This window comes from Dendropsophus ebraccatus, chromosome 7, assembly GCF_027789765.1.
Source record: "Dendropsophus ebraccatus isolate aDenEbr1 chromosome 7, aDenEbr1.pat, whole genome shotgun sequence".
NCBI classification, from domain to species: Eukaryota; Metazoa; Chordata; class Amphibia; order Anura; family Hylidae; genus Dendropsophus; species Dendropsophus ebraccatus.
In genome coordinates this window covers 63,115,735-63,124,457 of record NC_091460.1, presented here as the reverse complement: position 1 = coordinate 63,124,457, position 8,723 = coordinate 63,115,735, and positions in this window count along the sequence as shown.

Here is an 8,723-nt window from a genome sequence, read left to right as displayed (position 1 = left end):
TTTGAGTTCAACCGAACCTAGGATTTTCCAATGTTCAATCATCTCTACTCACACTGCCTTTGTCTCATGTTTAGTTACTGGGATCCAGGACCGAGCAATAAAGATGGATCTTTTAAATTGCTGTCCCGCTGGGCACAGAATCAGTGGGCTGTGTCCGGCAGCTATAAGGTACTGGGGCCAGTTTACTCTCCATCAAGTAGGTAATTGGTTTTCTCTAAAAAGTTTGTGCAGCAGAAGGTCACCCCCACAAAAGCGCCACATAAAAGTAGGGATATTTATGAGGGGTTATCAGCTGCATACCATTAACTCTCTTACACAGGAGAGATTTAAAGTATTACGGTTACTTGAAACAAAAACCTGACTTTTCAAAAGTTTTACTTGATTAGAGCTCCCCCTTCTTTATATCAATAGTTTGACATTGGTGGGAGAAGTGTGCTTTAAATCCGCAGTGCCCTATCCAACCTGTTGCATAGCAAGAGGCACGGTGCCACTCTAGAGACTTACACAAAGTTAGGGACAACATGGGTGTGTATACCCCAACAAAAAAAATAGCAATGTCTCAATAACTTGTCATGCGTCGAGCATCAATTACTGCTTGACACGGCATCTCCTGCTCTTCACAAGTCTCCCTATTGTCTGCTGAGGCATGGCATCCCACTCTTTATGAAGGGCAAACCTTAGGTCATTCAGGTTCTGGGGTACAGAGTTACGAGCCTCTACATCAGGGCTGTGAGGTTTGTAAGCCTCAACTCTGACCATAGCCATAGCACACTAAGTAAAAACAATCTCCCAAAGAAAAGACAGCACATTGAGGACAGAGGTTACTGCTGCACTACTTGTGTCTTCTCCTCCTCCATATTGCACATGATATCTTTATATTACACTGCTGCTCATATACAATCATCCAGCATCCAGGAATCAACCAGCACAGATCTCCCCCCACACAATGGACTCTTCCAGCTCAGAAACAAACTGCCAAATAGTGACCGACAACTTTTCCCCGACCACTCTTATCTAATAGGGCCAGTGTCCTATTACTGATATATTCCCCGACCCCCTTATCTAATAGGGCCAGTGTCCTATTACTGATATATTCCCCGACCCCCTTATCTAATAGGGCCAGTGCTTTATTACTGATACATAGAGGAAGCTAAATGTATGTGTGAGTGGGTTTTTTTTTCTGGTTGATATAAATAAGCTCCTTTAATAGAATATAAACTATATTAATGAGGAACATTTATAAAATTCATATTTAATATTCAAATTCATTTATAAAATTTTTAAAGAATTTTTTTAGGGCTGAAGTTGGTATATTTTTTCTTACTCTGACTCCACAGGCCTGCTCTACATAGTGACTCAGATGATCCCATAGCTTTTCTATGTAATTCAGGTCTGGAGACCGTGCAGGCCCCTCCACCTGAGGTTGCCCAGTCTCTAGTAGCTGTTCCCTATGACGATCAACGAAGATGAAATTAGGCCGGTGTTATTAATGCAGAGGCACAATGACTGGATTAATGATGTTAATAGTAAGTAGTATGGGCTTGTCCCTGTAACATTCACAAAGTGCAGGGCTGTTCTGTATTGGCTAGACACATCTGTCCACTACCAAAAGCTCATCGTCTTGCATGGGCCAAGGAACATCAATGAATGAGAAGGAACCAGTGGGCCTCCGTGTTATTCACTGATGAAGTGCTGTGTAATCTGTTAGCGCTATATAAATAAAATTATTATTACTGAGCAGAAATTATGGCCGCTAAGGAAGCTGGAGACGTCAAGAAGAGCGTTATGTATCAGCCAGGGATATATCAAAATACAGGGGGGATACTTGACTGCGTATGGCATTTCTGTCTAAAGGGGGTATATCTGGTTACAGGAAGCATTGTATCTGTCGACGGGGCAATATTATTTGATGTTACTTGTGCATTATTACTGAGACCTACAAGCCAGTCCCATTGTTCAGGGGGTGTCTGATCTGAGAATCAACTGCTGACAGAGATTTTATTACTGTGTCGGAATAAAAAGAATACACCACTTCCTGCGGGACATACAGCAGCTGATAAGTACTGGAAGGCTGAAGAGTTTTTTTTAAATAGATGTAATTTACAAGTCTGTATAATTTTTTGACACCAGTTAATTTAAAAGCCATCTTTTTCCCCTGGAGTACAATATAAAGTAGTGATCCATCTACATACTGGCATCTTGTGACCACCAGGACCAAAAGACATAACACTGAGAATCCACCATGTTAGAGCAGCCATCTATACAATTGCTACATATACTCAGCAGCAATAGGTTGCAGAGTTGCTTAAGTGTTTCCAGCACAAAGAAAAACACATTTGTGTTTTTTCAAATTCCTATATCAATAAATGACAAATTATATCTCATGTTTAATAAAGCCAACCCTGTCCTCTACCGAACATCACTCCTCTGAGAGAAATGCTGATTCTACTCAGGGCATCATAGCAGCAACTACTAGTCTGTACACTACTACGTGTTTGCCCAAAAGCTTCAGTAAGCTTCTTGTAGTGCAGCTGCTGTGCGACTCCATCAATGAAAGAACATGCAATGTAGCCTATTTCCAGAAGAAAAAAACTTGCTCTACACTGCCACCTACTGGATGCAGCTTCCCTTACAAGCAATGGCTGACCCTTAAAACATGGTGACTATATGCCAAGTCAGAATCTCTTCCAAAATGAGAAGTAAATAATCTAAGGCTGGCTTCACGCTGGATAAAATTTTAGCAAAAATACCATGGCTTTTTTAGAGCAAAAATGCCATGGCCAGATGTTAGCTGTGAGTCAATGGAACTTTATGAAATGCTATACTTACTTGGCAATTCTTATTCTGTGGCAGTTTTTCCAAAATGCAGCATGGTGAGGGTTTGGCCTCCCCCTGGTGTTTCTTTCACATAGAGCTCTATCGAAATTTTTCAGTTCTTGGCACACAAAAAAAAGTAAAGGCAAAAAAAGGCCATTCAAACTTAAAATAAAAAATGCCAAAGTAATCTTTGGCAGTTTTTTTGGAGGCCATAAAAACACTGTCTGAGGCTATGTTCACACACTGTACAAACAATGGCTGTTCCCGTCATTGTTTAAAGGGATAGTTCAGCAGAAAAAACATTCAAATCAACCGGTGCCAGAAAAAGCCCCAGATTTGTAATTTACTTCTATTAAAAATATCCAGTACTTATCAGCTGCTGGAAGTGGAAGGACTTCCTGTCCTGCAGTAAGTGGTGTTTTTTTTCCAGTCCAGAGCAGTCCTAAATTCCCATAGAAAACCCCTCCTGCTCTGCACAGTTCCTGACATGGACAAAGGTGGCAGCAGAGAGCACTGTGTCAGACTGGAAAGAATACACCACTTCCTGCAGGACATACAGGAGCTGATAAGTACTGGAGGAATGGAGATTTTTTTAACAGAAGTAACTTACAAATCATGATCATTAATTCTGGCCTTAGGTAGTGGTATACAACAGCCGTTGTTTGAACAGTGTACAGTGCTTTTTGGAAAAACATTGCAGTTTTTACTCACTTTTTTGAGCCAAAGATATTAGGTTTCATACATCTTCCTGCTGGTCCCATATATGCTTTTAGCTCAAAAATATCCAAAACTGCATTGGATACATATTTTTACAGGTGATTTCCAAGCAAGGATGTGGCTCTCCAGCTGTTGCAAAACTACACTTCCCACCATGTCTGAATAGCCAAAGTTGCGCTGTCCAGGCAAGATGGGAATTGTAGTTTTGCAGCTGCCGATTGACCGGCTGTTACTTATCCCTGTTATGGTGCGTTCACACTGAGGTCTGGCGAATTCTGCCGTCCGCCAATGTCAATTCTTTTGGCGGATGGCAGAATCTGCCTGTGCGTAGAATGGAGTCTAAGGCACAGGCTTAATGCTTAGTGTTACTGTCATTGAAAAATCAATAATCTTTTGACATGTCACAAGTGTCAGCATACAGAGCAGGAGGGCAGTCTGGAGCAGGGATACCAGATATCAGCACTGTGAGGTACGCAGGGAGCTGCTGTCAGTAAGTGCAGTGTGTATGGTTACTTATATTGTGCAGTGGAATCTGTCAGGTCTGTACCAGGTATGCAGTTGCAGACACAAGTAGATAGGTGATAGGGAGATAAGACAAATGGTTCCTTTGTCTTTGCTGATGGCCATTTGCAGAGTTATAAATTAGCATTTTCCTTGGAAGCCGAAGTGCCACAGGAGTAATGCTGAGCCACAGTATGCACGCCTCTTCCCACACCTCTCCCTGCCTCCACTAATTGATGTGCAGGGCTTGAGCTTGAACCCTGTAGATCAATCAGTCAAGACAGGCAGGGTATGGGAGAAAAGAGGTGTGCATGCTGTGGCTCAGCATTACTCCTCTTGTACTTCAGCTTACAAGGAAAAGCATGCTGGTATTGGTTTTCAAACTTTAGATAAAAACCAGAAGGTGGGGTCTGATTGGTTGCTATCAGTAAGGGGGCCAATTATCATCAAAGTTGATGTATACAGACAATATCAACCAAGCATTAGGTCTGGGCATACATTCCCATATAGATTGTCAGCTAGAGTGTCCCCATATAGATTGTCAGCTAGAATGCCCCCATATAGATTGTCAGTCAGTGTCCTCATATAGATTGTTAGCCATAGAGCCCCATATAGATTGTCAGCCAGTGTACCCCAATATAGATTGTCAGCTAGTGTCCCCATATAGATTGTCAGCTAGAGTGCCCCATATAGATTGTCATCCAGAGTGCCCCCTATAGATTGTTAGCCATAGAGCCCCATATAGATTGTCAGCCAGTGTACTCCAATATAGATTGTCAGCTAGTGTCCCCATATAGTCAGCTAGAATGCCCCCATATAGATTGTCAGCTAGAGTGTCCCCATATAGATTGTTATCCAGAGTGTCCCCTTATAGATTGTCATCCAGAGTGCCCCCATATAGACTGTCAGCAAGAGTGCCCCCATATAGATTGTCAGCTAGAATGTCCCCATATAGATTGTCAGCCAGTGTCCTAATATAGATTGTTAGCCATAGAGCCCCATATAGATTGTCAGCCAGGGTGTCCTCATATAGACTGTCAGCTAGTGTCCCCATATAGATTGTCAGCTAGAGTGCCCCATATAGATTGTCATCCAGAGTGCCCCCTATAGATTGTTAGCCATAGAGCCCCATATAGATTGTCAGCCAGTGTACTCCAATATAGATTGTCAGCTAGAGTGTCCCCATATAGTCAGCTAGAATGTCCCCATATAGATTGTCAGCTAGAGTGTCCCCATATAGATTGTCATCCAGAGTGTCCCCTTATAGATTGTCAGCAAGAGTGCCCCATATAGATTGTCAGCCAGGGTGTCCTCAAATAGACTGTCAGCAAGAGTGCCCCCATATAGATTGTCAGCTAGAATGCCCCCATATAGATTGTCAGCCAGTGTCCTCATATAGATTGTTAGCCATAGAGCCCCATATAGATTGTCAGCCAGTGTACCCCAATATAGATTGTCAGCTAGTGTCCCCATATAGTCAGCTAGAGTGTCCCAATATAGATTGTCATCCAGAGTGTCCCCTTATAGATTGTCATCCAGAGTGTCCCCTTATAGATTGTCATCCAGAGTGCCCCCATATAGATTGTCATCCAGAGTGTCCCCTTATAGATTGTCAGCCAGGGTGTCCTCATATAGATTGTTAGCCATAGAGCCCCATATAGATTGTCAGCCAGTGTACCCCAATATAGATTGTCAGCTAGTGTCCCCATATAGTCAGCTAGAGTGTCCCAATATAGATTGTCATCCAGAGTGTCCCCATATAGATTGTCATCCAGAGTGTCCCAATATAGATTGTCATCCAGAGTGTCCCCATATAGATTGTCATCCAGAGTGTCCCCTTATAGATTGTCATCCAGAGTGCCCCCATATAGATTGTCAGCCAGGGTGTCCTCATATAGATTGTCAGCAAAAGTGTCTCCATGTAGATTGTCAGCTAGAATGCCCCCTACAGATTGTTAACCAGAGTGCCCCCATAAAAATTGTCAGCTAGAATGCCCCATATAGATTTTCAGTCAGAGTGTCCCCATGTAGGTTGTCAGCCAGGGTTCCCCCATACAGATTGTCCCCATATAGTCATCCAGAGTACCCCCATATAGATTTCAGCCAGAGTGTCCCGAAACAGATTGTCTAGCAGGGTGCCCCCGTTTATAAATTATCAGCCATAGTGCCCCATATATAGATTATTAGCCAGAGTGTCCCCATATAGATTTCAGGCAGAGTGTCCCTATACAGAAACTTTTGTTTTGGTTGGATGTGAAGAGAGGGCAAAGTTTGGTCTAGTTTGTTCTGGCGCTCATAGGACTTAGGTGACTCCATTGTGTTCTGATCATACATCCCATCATCCTAGTACTGGGGATACTGCTGTATGTATATGGTGCTGAATGTGTATGGTGCACTGCTGTATGTATATGGTGCTGTATGGTGCACTGCTGTATGTATATGGTGCTGAATGTGTATAGTGCACTGCTGTATGTATATGGTGCTGTATGTGTGTGGTGGTGTTTGTTTATGGGGCTGCATATGTATGGGGCTGTCTGTATGTATATGGTGCTGTATGTGTATGGGCTGTCTGTATGTTTATGGTGCTGTATGTATATGGGGCTGTATGTATGTATATGGTGCTGTATGTGTATGGGCTGTCTGTATGTTTATGGTGCTGTCTGTATGTATATGGTGCTGTATGTGTATGGTGCTGTATGTATATGGGGCTGTATGTATGTATATGGGGCTGTATGTGTATGATGCCCTATGTATATGGTGCTGTATGTGTATGGGGCTGTATGTGTATGGTGCTGTATGTGTATAACGATGTACGTGTATGGGGCTGTATGTGTATGGGCTGTCTGTATGTATATGATGCTGTATGTACACTCACTGGCCACTTTATTAGGTACACCTGTCCAACTGCACGTTACCACTTAATTTCTAATCAGCCAATCACATGGCGGCAACTCAGTGCATTTAGGCATGTAGACATGGTCAAGACAATCTCCTGCAGTTCAAACCGAGCATCAGTATGGGGAAGAAAGGTGATTTGAGGGCCTTTGAACGTGGCATGGTTGTTGGTGCCAGAAAATGGTCCGAAAAAGAAAAAAAAATCCAGTGAGCAGCAGTTCTGTGGGCGGAAATGCCTTGTTGATGCCAGAGGTCAGAGGAGAATGGGCAGACTGGTTCGAGCTGATAGAAAGGCAACAGTGACTCAAATAGCCAACCGTTACAACCAAGGTAGGCAGAAGAGCATCTCTGAACGCACAGTACGTCCAACTTAGAGGCAGATGGGCTACAGCAGCAGAAGACCACACCGGGTGCCACTCCTTTCAGCTAAGAACAGGAAACTGAGGCTACAATTTGCACAAGCTCATCGAAATTGGACAATAGAAGATTGGAAAAACGTTGCCTGGTCTGATGAGTCTCGATTTCTGCTGCGACATTCGGATGGTAGGGTCAGAATTTGGCGTCAACAACATGAAAGCATGGATCCATCCTGCCTTGTATCAACGGTTCAGGCTGGTGGTGGTGGCGTCATGGTGTGGGGAATATTTTCTTGGCACTCTTTGGGCCCCTTGGTACCAATTGAGCATCGTTGCAATGCTACAGCCAACCTGAGTATTGTTGCTGACCATGTCCATCCCTTTATGACCACAATGTACCCAACATCTGATGACTACTTTCAGCAGGATAATGTGCCATGTCATAAAGCTAGAATCATCTCAGACTGGTTTCTTGAACATGACAATGAGTTCACTGTACTCAAATGGCCTCCACAGTCACCAGATCTCAATCCAATAGAGCATCTTTGGGATGTGGTGGAACGGGAGATTCGCATCATGGATGTGCAGCCGACAAATCTGCGGCAACTGTGTGATGCCATCATGTCAATATGGACCAAAATCTCTGAGGAATGCTTCCAGCACCTTGTTGTATCTATGCCACCAAGAATTGAGGCAGTTCTGAAGGCAAAAGGGGGTCCAACCCGTTACTAGCATGGTGTACCTAATAAAGTGGCCGGTGAGTGTGTATGGGGCTGTATGTATATGGTGCTGTATATATATGATGCTGTATGTGTATGATGCCCTATGTATAGCAGGGCTCCAGATGGCGACCAAAATGGTCGCCAATGCGACTGACTTTTTGCAAATGGCGCCCAGATTTATTAATCTGGGCGCCATTTGCGACTGGCCCCGGCGGCGGCGCGCTGTCTCTTTAAGATGCGCGGCTGATGCGCAGCTGCCGGGGGTGTCCCGTCCTATCCCCGGCAGCGCGGCGCATCAGTGAGCTGCCTGGGGCCCTGACTTCCGGCACAGGAAGCGCACGTCAGAGACGCTTCCTGTGTCAGAAGTCACAGCCCCGGCGTACAGGAGCTCACTGACGCGCCGCGCTGCCGGGGATAGGACGGGACACCCCCGGCAGCCGCGCATCAGCCGGGGACAGCGTCCAAAGAAGAAGAGGATCGCCGGGGGAGCGGGTTGTCAGGTGAGTTTGTGTGTTTGTTTTTTTTTAAATATTGCTTAGCATGGGGGGAAGAGAAGGGGGGGCATCTATAATGGGGGGAGAAGAGGGGCCATCTTCAAGGGGGGGAGAGGGGGCCATCTATAAGGGGGGGAGAAGAGGGGGCATCTATAATGGGGGGGGGGAGAGGGGCATCTATAAGGTGAGGGGGTATCTATAAGGGGGGGAGAAGAGGGGGT